Source organism: Lissotriton vulgaris, unplaced genomic scaffold, assembly GCF_964263255.1.
Source record: "Lissotriton vulgaris unplaced genomic scaffold, aLisVul1.2 SCAFFOLD_841, whole genome shotgun sequence".
Taxonomy (NCBI): Eukaryota; Metazoa; Chordata; class Amphibia; order Caudata; family Salamandridae; genus Lissotriton; species Lissotriton vulgaris.
Genome location: NW_028251902.1, coordinates 133105 through 149742, shown reverse-complemented (window position 1 = coordinate 149742; position 16638 = coordinate 133105).

Here is a 16638-nt window from a genome sequence, read left to right as displayed (position 1 = left end):
GGGCAGAGGCGGTGGTGACGAGGCTGGAAGTAGAGGTATCTAGGACAGCAACTCCTGAAGGTGTACACCGGTTAAAGTTATGCCAGGACGAATATAGGGGCCTCGCTAGGGATAGGGCTAGAGCACAGAATGATGAGACTCAAATCAGGATTTACGAGCATGGAGATAAAGCCAGCAAACTAGTAGCATGGCTTGAAAAGCTCCCTTGGGCATCGCGGCTGGTACTAGAGTTACAGGGAGAAAACTCCAGTACGATTAAGGATCTGCAAGCCGTAGCGGATGAATTCTCGGAATATTATGGGGGGGTATAAACCTCCAGCCAGGACATACTCGGAAGCAGACAACATTGCAATGATCAAGGAAATACAGATGCCTGCACTATCAGATGACAACCGGGAATATTTAGATTCCCCACTTATGAATGATGAGGTGGCGCAGGCCATCAGAGAAGTGCACTTGGGGAAGGCAACGGGCTCAAATGGAATTCCTATAGAACTTTATAAACTGAGTGCTAACAAACTTGCTCCATTTGTTCGCTCCATGTTTGTAGAGAGTAGAGAGAGGGGTCAGCTCCCGTACGATCAGCGAGTGGTGAATATTGAGGTCATCCACAAAGCGGGTAAGCCCAAGACACACTTTCTCCCAGTAATTTACTGCCGGCCCGTGGTTGGTGTTGTGTTGTGCATTTTCCCCTTTAGTTCTCTTTGCCAAAGCGCCGGGACACTCCTTGGAGTAGCCGTGCACTATAGAAGAGACCTTTATAACATAACATAACATAACATAACACACGGCTCATTATATAGACCCATCTCGTTGCTAAACGCTGAACCTAAAGTCCTGGCAAAGCTGCTGGCGACGAGACTAGTCAAAGTCATTACTACTGTGATACATCCAGACCAATCCGGCCACATGTCGCACCGGAATACGCCACTTAACCTGCGCAGGTCACATGGAGTATTGGGCAGGACCCCAACAATCCAGGAACCAGCTAGTTCTGGTGTCTCTGGATGCCACTATGGCATTTGACAGGGTTGAGAGGCCGGAGTTCATTAACTGGGTGCGTCTATTGTATGCTAATCCCCTCGCCAGAGTGGTGGTAAATATTTGATAGTCGGCCGACTTTCTTCTTGGCAGGAGCACGAGACAGGGCTGTCCCTTGTCCCCGCTCCTGTTTGCTATGGCTTTAGAGCCCTTGGCGGCGTGGGTTCGGTGGGACCGGTCGATCAGAGGATTGCAGTGGACGTTGGAATAGGAGGACAAACTCTCATTATACGCTGGCGATATCCTGCTTTACCTTACCAATCCAAGGGGATCCTTGATATGTTTTCTGGATGTGCTTGCTATATTCGGGAGGTACTCCTGGTTTGCAATCAACTGGTCAAAATCAGTGCTCTTTGTCCTTAGAAGCGATCCGCCGGCAATCCCGGAAGCCTGCCCGATACAAATTGAACCGATAGGGTTTCGATACCTCGGTATCTATGTCACGCTTGACCCGAAGTTAAGATATGCTAACAACTTGCCCCCCCTATGCCTCAATTTAACGGGGACGTGGCGCGATAGCGGGCATTTCCACTCTCCCTTTTGGGTAGAGCAGTGCTTTTCAAGATGATGGCCCTTCCCCGATTCTTATACGCACTTCAGAACGCAATGGACCCTGTACCGGCATCCTATTTCAGGGAAATAGAGGCCCTCCAGAGACAGCTCCTTTGGGGCGGTAAGCCCCGTACAGCTTTTTCAAAGCTCACTCTCCCCTGGTATGATGGGGGGATAGGATTGCCGGACCTACTGAAATATTATTAGGCCTCCCAGTTGGCGGCGGTGAATCATGTCATATACGGGACCACTGTGGACCCAGGGTATGGACCGCTGGCAGGTGCTAGGGGGTGACTTCACTAGGCCACTGTATGCCAAACCTGGTCAGTTTCCCCTTGCGGGACCTATGGCTCACGCAGTACAGGTGTGGACTCGGCCAATAGGCATCTCAAGTGGGAGGGGAAACTCACACTCGCCACCCCATTATGGAGTTCGTAGAGGCTGGCAAGTTTATGGAAGTCCAAGGGATTTGACAAATGGGAACTCATCGGGATCACGCAGATCAAAGAGTTACCTTCAGATCAGGCATGCTCTGTTTACACACATCCCCAGAGGCACAACACTCCCTGACGCTTCCCCCCTTGAGGACCGAGTGTTAGACGGTCCTCTCCCAGGGAAGACCATCTCATTAACCCCTTGCATGCTGGTGACGAACCCCAGCCGTCACGCTCCGCGGTGCTCGTGTGCTGATGACGGCTGGGGTTCATCACGGCCCCGCCCTGTTCGTTTGTTTACCGCACAGCGGCAGAAACGGGCCAGCAGCGAAGGGGTTAATATATAAAAAACTCATCTATATATATATATATATCTAAAAACGAAAGTATGTCTGTCTGTCTTTTTGTCCTTTATGCATTACTACACCATTCATCCGATCGCCATGAAACTTTGGGAAGTTGTTGAGTACACTCCTGCGAAGGTTTCTGTCAAAAATTGTTTTAAGAAATCGGCCCCCAAGGGCCCTCATAATCTTTTGAATACTGAAATAGACAGCGAATTTGTGTTATCGTCAACAGTTATGACCCCCAAATGGAAATGGATTGGTCAATCTACATCAGAAGCACGAAAGAAAAAGGCATTACGAGCTTCAGAAACAGACGAGCAACCGGAAGCAGGATAAGAAGCTGTTCGAATAAAAACTGCTTGAGCCTGTAATTCTCAAACGAACGAGTAACGAGATTCAAGATTGGAAGCCGATCGAGTACGCACTGCTCAAGCCCGTTCTTCTCAAACTAACAAGCAACGAGAATCAAGATTGGAAACAGATCGATTACGCACTTCTCAAACCCGCTCAAATGAAACAGGAGAGCAAAGAGAATCAAGATTGGAAAACGATCAATTATGCACTGCTCAAGACCGCATGAATGAAACAGGAGAGCAACCAGAATCAAGATTGGAAGCCAATCGAGGACGCACTGCTCAAGCCACACTTAGAAATGTTTTCAAAAATAAAATGAATCAGTTTTAATAACAATGACACTATGTAAATTGAATGTTATCATAACGAGTTTCCTTGAATTTCCTTTCTTCTGAGATAGCAGCAACACGCGACGGGTAAGCTAGTTAATAATATGGTGGACCCTCTGGTACTTCTTAGGACACAATGGAGTGCAGAAGGGGTTGAGCTACACGATGAGGACTGGCAGGAGGCGGTCTCCTCTCCACGGGGGTGGCAATACAGATGAGGCAAAGATTAGTGCAGCTAAAGATTCTTCACAGGTCGTATGTCACGGGGCCTTGTCTGGTTCGAATGGGTGGAATGGAGAATGGGGAGTGTCGTAGGGAGTGCGGAGAACTTGGAACTTTCATGCATATTTTGTGGCACTGTACGGAGGTGCAGGATTATTGAGTAAAGATCCATGATACGCTGCGGGACGTCCTGGGAGTGGAGATACGGCCGGAGGCCCGCATGTGTATTTTAAACATTTGGGAACCCACGGATCTGTGTGTATATAAGAGACAATGGGTAACGTTAGCAAGTATGGTAGCCAAGCGTCATATTGCTCAGTTGTGGGGAGCCAGACAGCCACCCCGGGTTGAAAAGTGGGTGGAAGACTTGGATTGGTACATGCTCAGAGAGAGGTCGGTCTACGTTGCTAGAGGTTGTCTCCAAAAGTGGGGTAAGGTCTGAGAGGATTGGAATCGATACCGCAGAGACATCTGTACGCCTCCGATATGTCTGGAAGAAGCGGAGGCGCATGAGTCCCTGTGATTCCTTTATCAATATTTTGTATGTATTATTTTGAAGTATGGAAAAGTATATATGACAAATGTGAGATTTGCTAAAGTAACCTGATGTCTTTTTTGTGGTTTTGTTAATAAAAAGATTTAAAATAAATTAATACATTGAATGTAAGTAAACAAAATATCAAACATAATTAATGACCATATATATTCAAGTTATACATTTAAATTACTGCTATATTTATAAAAAATCATCCTCTTGCCTCCATTAGTTTTTTAATCAGATGAACAAAGATTCTCATTTGTACAAACGTTTACATGTTTTCTTTAGTTACAATATGATATTATGGTATTGACAGTTGTGAGCAAGTGGATACTACTGTTAGCACGTATATTCATTTGTGTTCCTTAATTTACAGCTGATGAACTTGTTAAATTAGGAATCAGTCAAAGCACTGATTTAGTTTATGAATCACAGAAGGTAGTTATTAATAGCAAAACAAGTATTTAACTTCAATATTTCAATATAAGACATATTACATTTACAATTTAGGTCTAGGAACCCTCCCCCCACACACTGAACAACAGCCTTCGCCTTTCCTCTACAAAGAGCCATACATACCGAGATTATCAAAAGTCAGATCATATAACATATTAGGGCTAGTGAGATTTGAAGTTAAAATGTGAAATACGTTGTTTGTTATAAATGCTTCTGCAAAGCACTTTGAGCCCAGCTTTAACAATGGGCTGAGTAAAGAAGTAAGGATGTCTAGGGTTTTTGTTGCTTTCTCTTATCCTACTCCATTTCCCTGGTCTGTTGCTGACAAGCATACTGCTCTTTAATTAACAAATGGATCAGTGAAGCAAGGAGATGACATTGCTCCTTCCGAATCCAGATTGTGAGGTTGGCGTAAATCTGACAATATAGTGCCCTATGCATCAAACCAAAAACCGGTCGCAAACGGGCAGATTCTCAGAATACGCCCCTTTGCCACCGGTATTTTTGCATTTGTGATGCATCATCCAAAATGCAAAAACCGCAATTTAAGGAATCTCTAAATTGTGATTCCTTAAATTGCATTTGCATTTAAGGAATGCCAAATTGAGATTCCTTAAATGCAATGCATGAAATTAATAAAGTAAGCGATTTCGCTAATAACAGTAGCAAATTACCATGAAGTTGAACTTCATGGTAATTTGCAAAAACTTTGAAAAATGCACTTTTGTGCATTTTTCAAAGTTTCATATTGCGCGCACACATGCCCTTAGGGAATGTGAGTGTGCAACATATGTGCAGAGATCAATTTCAGGGGTACAACAGGGTGTCATTTTGACACCCTTGCACCCTTGAAATTGCATGAGCAATTTGCGAGTACCTACTGGTACTCACAAATTGCTCATGCAATCTCCAATTAATTCCTATGGGCCTGAAGGACAGCATTCCATAATTGCGACTAGCAATTTGCGAGTAGCAATTAAGGAATGTTTAGGTATCGCTATTTTTATAGTGATTCCTACATGCATAGGCTTTTGCGATTCCTAAATAGCGATTCCTTAAAAATCGCTATTTAGGAATCGCAAAAGATTACGTTGATGCATGTGCCAGATAGTGTCAATATGGTCTTATCATGGTCACAATGGCCCACATGCATCATTGTGACATTTTGCACTTCCTAATTTGCGAAAAATAAGGAATCGCAAATTAAGAAGTGCAAAATGCTATGCATCATTATTTTCGGTATTCATTTGTGATTCGGTAAAAATCGCAATTTTTACCGAATCCCAAATGAAGACCGAATTCTTAAGTTAATTTTTGCAATTCCCATTGATTCCTATGGACCAAAAGGCCCATATGAGTCAATGGGAATTGCGAGTGGCACTTAGAAAATTTCATGGGTGCAGGGGGGGGGTCCAAAGGACCCCCCATGCACCCCTGAAATGTATTTTTCGCATCATGTTTCACACACACATGTCCTAAGGACATGTGTGTGTGAAACATGAATGTTGAAAAAAAACCATTTTAAGCGTTTTAAACACTTTTTCCAAATTTACCGAGTGGTTCAACCACTCGGTAAATTTGGAACCCTAATTGCGAATTTCCACTTGTCAAAGTAATGATGCATTGCTTTTAAGAAGTCGCACATCTGCGACTTCTTAAAAGCACCCGCAATTTTAGAACTCGCAACAATGTTACGAATTCTAAAATTGCTTCATGCATCCCAAAAAGCACTTTTGCATTCGCAAACGGCCGATTTTAAGTAATCGCACCGTTTGCGACTACAAAAATGCTTGATGCATGTGGGCCAATGTTTCTGTATTCCTCTCTAATGCAATAGGCTCACTTGCACATGTTGGGTTCTATTTGTATTAGGAGAGGTGTATTAATACTGGATTATAAGACTTTTGTATTTTCCTGATGTTCAGGATTTTTTCTGTTAAAAAAAAAATAGAATTGTGATTTATTTTTTACCTGCACTTTCACCTTTGCAGATGATTCTAGAGAATACAATCTGTTAGGATTCATGCAGGTTACATCGCCATGTATTACCCTGAGTATCTCGTTTTTAGATAAGCATGGGGTTGGCCTGTGTGCCTGTAGACTCTGTGCCCAAATCTGTGCCCAAATCCTGCGGACATTCAAGTTGGAATATTCCCTTTTAAAACAATTCTCTGGTTTCTAAGTTGTGGACTATTGCTCAAAATCATGGAAAACCCAACAGTGGCTGATATTCCCAAAATACCTGGGAAAGCACAGATTTACGTCAGCCTTGGGAAGGATATGGTCCTGAGTGAGAAAGACTGAACTGAAAACAAAAGTATGGACAATCTCATAATTGATTTGTGCAGTGCATTGTGCCTGCCAACCAGCCTCTGTTGGTGTATGCTTTTTTACCCTAAGTTGGCAGGGTATGCCCAAAAATAGATCCCTTCTTCACTTTGTCAATAGATTCAAGCTAGCTTGTTTGATGAGTAATGTTACCCCAAAACCGGTCCCAGAATGCTTGATTCCAATCCAGGGAAGACATGACTTGGCAGTTAGGGCTGGAGTGTTCCCAAGAGGAACAGGGTCAAGACAGATTTGTATATGGCTGGGTCTGAACTGGGGTGGCGAAGTAAGCTAAAGAATGATGATGGATTCAACCGAGATCTCTGACTTGGGGTGAGTGTCTGAAAAGTTTCAGCGCTCCGTCAACCATCTCCTTGTGTTTGCTTTGATCGCCCTAAATTGGCAGGGTATGCCCAGACGTGAGTCCTTTGCTCACTTTGGTCGGTAACGGACGAATTCGGCCGTTACCGACCGGTATTTAGGATTCGGCATGTAGGGGCCAGCATTTTACAGAATTGGTAAATTTACCGATTCTGTAAATTTACCGATTCTGTAAAATACCGAATCGGTAATTTTACCGATTCGGTATTTCCACATGTAGGTGACACTCCTGAAAGTGCCACAGGCCCTTAAGAGTCTGTATTTTACCACCCAATCCTATTGGGTGGTAAAATACCGAATTCAGGTGTGCATGCACAGATGTGCATGCACACCTGTGCCATGTGACACACAGACATGCCCTTAGGGAATGTATGTGTGCCACATGGCACACATGCCTGTATTTGGGGTGCTAGAGGGTGTCAAAGTGACACCCCCTGCACCCTTGAAGGATTCGGTATTTACCGATTCGGTAAATACCGAATCGGTATTGCCCATTGATTCCTATGGGCCTTGAAGCCCATAGGAATCAATGGGCAATACCGATTCGGTATTTACCGAATCGGTAAATACCGATTTTTACCGATTCAGTAAATGTAATAAGAAATTTACCTACATCTCAGTACTTCTAATTTACCGATTCATAAATACCGAATCGGTAGAATTCGGTATTTATGAATCGGTAAAATAGAATTACCTACATCTGGCCCCCAGTCACTGGATTCAAGCTAAACAAAGATATGGAGATCTCTTGGGAAAACCAAAAGGTTCAAAACCACTGCTAATGTTATCTGATTCCCCGTATTCAATTACCTAAAGACACACAATCCATACACACTCATTTTAAAACCATGGACCCTACTTGGCAAATATAGTACACACATAAGGTGCTACAAGAATATATCTTTTTATTAAAAAACAAGGGTATCATTTCATGAGAATCATGGAGTGATCTAATACTCAACAATAAATTAAAACCACAATTTTACACAAATATTATAATGATAGACACAACACAAAGAAAGTGCAAACTATTAATCACATCCTGTTTTGTTTGTTCCACATGGAATTCATTCATTTCTTTGTTCAAATGTCCATAAATCTGATCATCTATTGGGCATGAACATGTTCCTTGAATACAACCACATAATAGTCTCTCTTGTGTTAAATCACGAAAAATCTAAAAAAACATAAATATACATATCATCATTCATAATTAAGCAAATCCTTCCATAATAGATACATTGCCTCAATATACATATCAACATTCACAATTAAAAAAAAATCCAAAATGAATACAGTGCATTTCACTAGGAATGGTCATATTGCCTCAATGTATATATCAACAGTCATGATTAAAAAGTCTTTCCAAAATAAATACAGTGCATTTCACTAGGAATAATCCTATTGCCAACATCAGTGTCTAAACACTGAGTTATTATATATAATTGTCCATAGGGTCCAATTCCAAACAAACTTTCTCAATCTATCGCACACATCTTGTGGGGTGACTTATTACAGCCCCTACCCCCCTCATCCCATAATGGGGACTATTTTCCGTATATTACCCACCTCATAAAATCCAGAGATAGGTTTAGAAATACTATCCTTAGACTTCCATACGCGGGGCTCCTTAGGGCTCCAAGCGCGAAAATTCACAATATCTTTGGATAGAAAACAAGTTTTGATGTAAGACCCAGTCGTCTAAAAAAACGTTAGGGATTTCACCATTCTCACAACCCTCGTTTAATTGGGAAACCTACCTATAGGGTTGTCCAAGCCCTGCGCCTCAGGTATTTTAATTCTGAAGATCCAACCGCTCACCCCAAAAAGTATCATACAACGTGCAGCTATTTTTCCAAATTTCCAAAATGCACTGCAACCGGTTTATCCTTTTGGGGCACCCTAAATCAATATAAAAGCCAATAATGTCTGGTAGACACCATGCTCAGGAAATCCAGGACAACAATGTTGTATCAGCCATTGTCAGGGATATGATCCTGTTTAAAGCACAACAAACGAAATTATAATGTTTGGGGAAAAATGCTAAAAATTTGACAATTTTCATGTATAGCCCAATCTCACAGTCAATAAATAAGAGAGAGTGAGATCAGGCACCCACTCATAGAAACTTTAGTATGTTTAAATATTCCAAATAAATGGATGTGCTATGGTTCATTAAGGCCCACTGGTGATACCTGTGACTGAAATATAGGTGCCCTAAACTGATACTTTGTTTGCAGCTGCCTTCTAAGCACTGCACCCAATTTATTATTCTTGGGCGCTCGGAGCCCATGGAAAAGCAAACAGTGCCTGGTACCTCCACAATTATGAGACCCAGTGAAACAAATCTGGGAAACAGCTCTTGTTAGTGATATGTTCCCATGCAAGGGAGACTGGAGATAGTGACATCATTTTGGAAAAATGCTGCAAATCAAATATGTTCATGTACAGTGCAATAACTCCCATCCAGCCAATGAGGCTGTGGAAGATCAGACATTCAGCAGTAGAAAACTAAGGCTGTATAGATGTCAAAATATATGGTTGTGATAGGTTTCCATATAGTGCAGGCTGGTACCTGTGACCAGAAGCTGCATTGCCTTAACAGGCATTTCACCTGCAGTTCCTTTCAACATTTTCAAAATGCACTGCACCTAGTTTATCACCTGTGGGAACCATGAATACATACAAACCCATATATATTCAGTTGCCTCAAAACCAAGAGACATAGATGAACTAAGTAGGAGGTCAAGCTTTGACAGGGATACTAAAGGGGAATACCAATTTATTTATTTATTTTATTTATTTGTAGAGTGCTACACTCTTCCCAAGGGATATCAAGGCTCTAAATACTAAAAATCTGAAAAATACAATGTTTAGACTGTTTTACTGGTCAGCTAGTTAGGTCGAGCGATGTCTTGTACATACTTGTGTCATACACAATTAGAAAATGCATTGTTTTCCATACAATTCTGAATTTATTATTTGCCATCAAATGAAAAGTGCACCATAAGCAGCGGTGCTGCAACAGAATTTTGCAGAATCAATATTACCTTATTGTAATATTACATAGGTGATATATTACATAATTGATTACAAAGACTACAGCCTGGAAAAACCTCCCATATTTATTATTGCTGGACTCCACACATTCAGGGAAACATTTCCTAGTCTATTGGTCAAGGATTCATGATTGTCCATTTACTTAAAGCAAGAAAAAGTTGAGCAACTTCCTGAAGACATCTCTACACATTTCATTATATCTTTAAGTTATAATGAGATATTGGTGCAGGGTTTGCACGAGCATATAGCTCTGAATGTGTCAAAAAATATAGTTTGTATGGGACTAAAAAGACTCAAATACACCTTTAAAACAACTTAAAGCTATTTGTTTGAAAAAAGCTTCATCAGTGATGTGCACAATACTCCCAATAGGTAAAGGTTTAAAGAGCAATGTAGTCGGTGTATAGATTTCAGTTAAGATATAATTATACATTTTAATTGCTAACTCAGCAATATGTGTCGGTCAAAAATCATTGTGTTGTTGATTTGTACTTCAGATGTTTAGGATTTGTGGAAATAAACACAGGTCTCAGTTTTTAAAACTCTGTACAGAAATGTTGCTACTTACTCCATTTATCAAAACCTTGAAAGATAATTATCCATCCACTGATCTTTGCCACCCCTGCAATGATACTGCTGAGACATTCCCTCATTTATGCTTACTTAGCCCTGAGCACTCTGCTGTAGAAAGATAATGGCAAAGGCTGTATTGCACTACATTAAAGCTATATTATTATCTATGTATGCACGTAATTTGGTCCAATTTCAGTTGTTGATAAATGTAGTAATTTGATTGAAGGCTTTGCTTTGAAATATATTCTGCACGCTTGGACCATGTGATGTACTCACCTTAGTAGGGATAACAACAAGTAACTCCTGGGGGGTAGAGCCATGCGTATGTGCCTACATGTCTGCATTATGTGTGTATATTTATCTGTCTACATATGTATTTATTTGTACGAGTACGTGTGTGTGGATATGGATATTCAATTCTCTTTATGGCAGTGATAATTTGTGTCTATTTTGAAGTCTAAATGTAGTCATATGCTGTTACATATAGTAAACTCTATCTCATTGTACTATTTAATATTCATTTTTAACATAACATTAATTTTTTTGTGTGTACATCGCTTTTAGGAGACATTCACAAATAAATCAATACTGATGATGACTAATGGGAGAAATCTGGTACAAGAGGTCCCAGGCCAATTGTGTCCTTGGGGGTCTTTCACTTCTTGTACCGTGGTGCCTTCCTACTATGGAATCTAACAATAGATACCTTTTTGACACGAGACCCTCCCGGTAATCTGGGAACACACTTAGGGGGTCATTACGATGGAGGATTTTCCGCATCCTGCGGGCCGGCGGAAGCCACCACCGGCCCGGAGGATGCGGAAAATCCTCTGCGGACCCACCAGGACCCACCGCCACATTAGGATGGCTGGTGGGTCATGGTTTAGGTCCGCAGCTTTTCCGCCGCGGCTGGCTTACAACCGCGGTGGAAAAGCACTAAAATGGTGACGGTGTCTCTCAGACACCGTCAGCCAGATTAGGATGTGCTTGGGAACATGCTTTTCCGCGGCGGCTTTTCTGCCGTGGAAAAGCATGTGTAACTGCACTGCGGAGGCCCGTGGCGGGCCCCCTAGGTGTAGTGGGGGGTGCACATGGGGGGTACCATAGGTACCCCCTGCATTTGCGTGCACAATGCAGCAGGCACCGCGCGGTGCCTGCCGCTTTGTGCACGCAAATGCTGTGCATGCTTTTTTAACATTGCTGCGGGTGCAGCTTGAAGCTCCACCCGCAGCAATGTTAAAAATAGAGGATGTGACCGCCACCCTGGCGGTCACATCCTAATCTGAACAGAGGGGACGCCGCAGCCCATGCGGACGTTCCCTCATGCTCTGGGGTCGCGGATGGACTCAAGTCCGTCCGCGATCGTAATGACCCCCTTATAGCCTACTCAGATTTGTGCTGCCGGGTAGTAATGCAGAACATAGCAACACACAAACTAAAACTCAAAAAGTAAATGTCTACTCAGTGCACTTTCTTTGTAATATTATGTTGATTAGTATAGTGCACTAATCACCCAACATGGTTTCCAGACACTTGGGCAATGCGAGTAGGTGTGTGCTCCGAAGGTGCTTAAACGAAGACCCATGTTTTCAGTTTCTTGTGGGACTCAATAAATGACGAAGAGGCTCTGATGTGTTGAGGGAGGTCATTCCATGTCTTGGGTGTGAGGAGAATGAGTGACTTCCAAGTTTTGCTTTTGCAGATGTGGGACATGTGTGTGAGTGAGGATGAGGCATAGCTTAGTTGTCTGGTGGGTTGGTGAAACTGTGTGCAGCTGTTCAGGTATTCTGGTCCTATGTTGTGTAGAGCTTTGTATGTGTCCGTGAGAAGTTTTAATTAGCTGCACTTGTGAATAGGGAGCCAGTGAAGCTTCATGAGGTGCGGTGTGATGTGGGTGCAGCGTGGGAGGTCAAGTAGGAGTCTTGCGGCTGTGTTCTGCATGGGCTGGAGTCTGTGTAGGAGCTGTTTGGAAATTTCAGCATAGAGAGTGTTGCAGTATTCTGGCCTGATGGTAATGACTGACTTTTAAAAGGAAAAGTGAATTAATGCACATACATCTAAATACTACATGCACATTCACAAATATTTGAAAATGACGTGGTGGAATGGCAAATTCACACCCCCTCCTAAATGCCCTTGTAGAATAACCAGGGTGAAGAAAATCACATACTATGATGAAATGTCAAAGGGAGCAACTAAACCTCTAAATCTATTCTGTTTCCTTTCTCTGTGAGTCACAATTTACTTACAAGCAAGATCTAACTCCAAGAATAGCAATTCTCCTAAATAGACTTATTACAAAAACAATATATCACTATTTAAAGGTCGTGCTAACTTTCCTTTTCAGGGAATTCACACCTAACTAGAAAATGCCTAGCATCTTCAACATTACTTTTCATCATTAAATAATAAAGGCCTACAGCAAGCGCAATTTATCATAAACAAGGACAGAAGCCTATTGATGTTTTTTTAATTTAAACTTTGTAAGGCAACACGTTGCAACACCTCATACAGAGGGATCAATAAAACAATTACAAAAGTAGTCAGAGATCATAGGCACAGTTGTGGCGGGCACCACAGCGTGCACACACATTGATGAGCGTCTATGTTACACACAGATTGATGTCAATATTCAGATGGAGTCCACATGTTATACAAATTTAATTAAATCCAGGCCATGTCGAAATGGCGGGATCCTGACCTTCAAGTGTCCTTGAGGCCTCAACATGTACCGCCAAGCATATTATGAGTTTCCTCTCTGCTACGGTATTTTGGGTGGTGAGCTGACCATGAAAACTGAGGCTACGTGGCCCTCTGCTCCCTCCATGGGGTGCATGCAGGGGGAACATGTTGGGCCCCTATGTGTGCATGCACCCCAGTTGTGCGTGGCATAGACTGGCAGAGTACATGCCATGCAGAAAGTGTCTTTGGCACTCCCATTGCAATGCCCTTTTTTAGAGGCATTGCCGTGGGACTGCCAAAGAAACACCCGCGAGACACGAGAAAACGTGTAATCTGGAAGGCAGTGCTCAGACGGCTTTGACGGTGTGGGAGCGGGGTGGCAGCATGGTGGCCAGCGTCCGATTGGTAACGCGAGCATTCGGGCAGTGCCCGAGGGGCCGGTGTCCGAGTTTCTGCTGTGGGCTGCTTTTTGAGCAGTCTGGGGGCTGATTTGGGCGCTGTCTCTATTGTTCGAACAGCCAGCGGCCCAGTGGGTGCCTGAGTGACCCTTCTATAGGCAGATGGGCGCTCGTTACCTTCTGTTTAGCAACAGGCAGAGGTATCACTCCCTTTGTCTCGCGGCAGGCCCATTAACATGTGCACATACTTAGCGGGGGCCGGGGGCCTGAGTAGAAGAGGCCTCAATTGTTTCCAGGTGTTTTTCAGCAGTGTAAACAAACGTGTACATTTTTTTTAACCCCCCCCCCCCCCCCCACACACACACACACACCCGAAGCAGTTGTTTGAGGAAAGGCATTATGCAAATTGGGCCGTTTTTGTTTTTTTTTGCGTGCCCAGGCCGATTTTCAATCCCAATCCAACCCTGACGGTGGCCCGACTGCCACACCGTCAAAGTAGTAATCGGGCCCTAAGTCTGTATACTATTTGCATATAGCAGTGGGAATGCATAATTTGGATGCATTTATCAGGAGAAAAGTAATTTTGGGGAAACAGGGCCTGATTCAAAAAAGTAATCTGAGACAAAATCCTAACTTTATGACTTAAGGTATTCACAGAAGGCATTTAGGAGTACTACAGTTAGGATTTTGTCTCAGTTAATCCTAAGTTTTGGTCTTAAGTTAAACTTCAGTCAAACTAAAGTTTAACTGAGACAAAATCCTGACTTTACGACTAGATTCCAAGTGGATTGACAAAGCAGGAAGCGGGGGCTGGGGTTGGGAATGTATGATACGTTGTTGTGCTCACTTCCCTAATTCTTAAATATCAAAATGAATCTACTGGCGTATGGCTCCCAATGTCACAGATACAGTCAAGAATGTATATTCAGGGTATGGGTCACAGAACCTGTGTAGATGTTTTAGTTAATGACATACCGTCAGGTGAAATGCAAGAGCCAATTTAGGGTTACACATGAGTGAGATGCTTCCCGCTTAGAAATGCTCCAACTAAGCAAAAATTCTGAGCCGGTTCCAGGCCCAAACTGTGCATTTGATAGTTTCAGTATCTTCACCAGGTAGGGCACTCAGGTAGAGAGCAGACAACAGTCATAAGGGGACAAGGATGTGTTGTGTCCCCTTATGTGTGATTGTGCAGTTGCAATGGTTTAAAATGATACCAATAGGGAGCATAATGGGCCCGAGGAAACAGGTAGTATATCTTCAAAGTTGGACCCCGGAGATGGCCTCTTGAAAAGAACTAGTCAACCTTTCCCATTTTAACCCTTGCTGTCTTCTGGTCTAGGCCAGTCTATCCATGCATGATTTTAATCTATTAAAGAACTGTCTAGTGAAGGAGGCAGGAATACTGTAGATAAGTACGGGTATTTTGGATGTGTGATCATTTTATCTAATGCGATCCCTCCCTCCAGTGACCGGGGCAATTTATTCAAAGTAGATATCTGGTCTTCCATTCCTTAGCCGTAGTTGGCAGGGGAACCTGTTGATTTTAGCATTAAAGTAATGACCATAACCTTTAACAAACAATTTTCTCTTTGTTTACACAGTTGTCTAGCACACAAAGAGAAAAGTTAAAGCAACTATTCATGATCCCATATCAGAAAAGATAAGCTGCCCCAGGGCCTACAAATATCAGGTCCTCTTTGCTAGGGGTACCCTGTGTCAAGTTCGAAAAGGAAGATTTAACCCTCTCAGAAGTGCAGAAAAGGAAAAAGCTTTATTCCTCACCACATCCCACGAACAATTCCATGAACAACTGACACAGAATTATATGAACAAAACATTTTATAGTTCCTAAAAACACTGAGCTGCTGAGGTAAGACTTCCCCACCACAATATTTCCCTTCCTGCAAACAACAAAAACATGTTAAAGTAAAACGAACAACTGTGATATGCTAACACAATATGTATATATAGGAATCTAAAGAAATGTAAGAAGCAAAAACCTTAAAACGTAAAAGGAAAAATATAAAAATCAACCCCCAATACCCAACAGTAAAATAAAATGTATAACATGATAATACATATTCTTCTCTGGAAAAAATAAACAAAAATTAAAAAATCTCAACAATAATATTCAGAATGAAATCGTTCCATCTGGAAAAGTATGCATAATAAAAAAAATCTTAATATTACTGCATAGAGAAACACTCCATCCTATGAATCTCCTTAATCTGCATTACACCCTTTCCCTCCTCCACAACCTCAAGCTGCTCTCTTCATCCATCACAGAATTGCCTACAGTGACTCCCTTCCTAACCGCATGCTGATCAGTACTTTGTTATGTAGACTGAAGAAGCCTTCAATGCTCTCTCCATATTCCACAACTCAATGCCATGAGCTTTCACAGTAGGTCCTCTTAACTCATCCACCCTGAAATGAAAATACGGCATCGGAAGACCCACTCCAGAAGTGTGGAGAAGTGTGGCTCAGGGGTTAGAGGCGGCAGACCCGGAAGCTGAGATCGGCCCTGGACCAGGGTTCAATTCCCCGCCTCGGCAGGTCTTGGGCTAAAAATTCCACGGACTCGATAATTCTCACTCCGGTGCCTTCTCGACTCACGGGTTCACACTCTGCGACTCTGGGCAATAGCTTGCTTAATCTCCACAACGGCCCCTCGCAGCGGGATGCCTGGCTTTCACCTTGTGGATACCCTGCCTGGGGTTATCTCACAGGGGAATACCAGGACGGGTTCCCTAAGCAAGTGCCGGGAAACCCACTGTGGGTAGCTGTGTGCTATACAAGCTCAAAACATTTACATTTACTCCAAATATGCTGATATACGTAAAAATTACTTGTATTGTGGGGGATGGGACACACAAAAGGAGCCTTCCTTGGTGCATCTAGAAATCATAAGAGAGAGAAGGTAGGTCTTAAGGGGCTGAT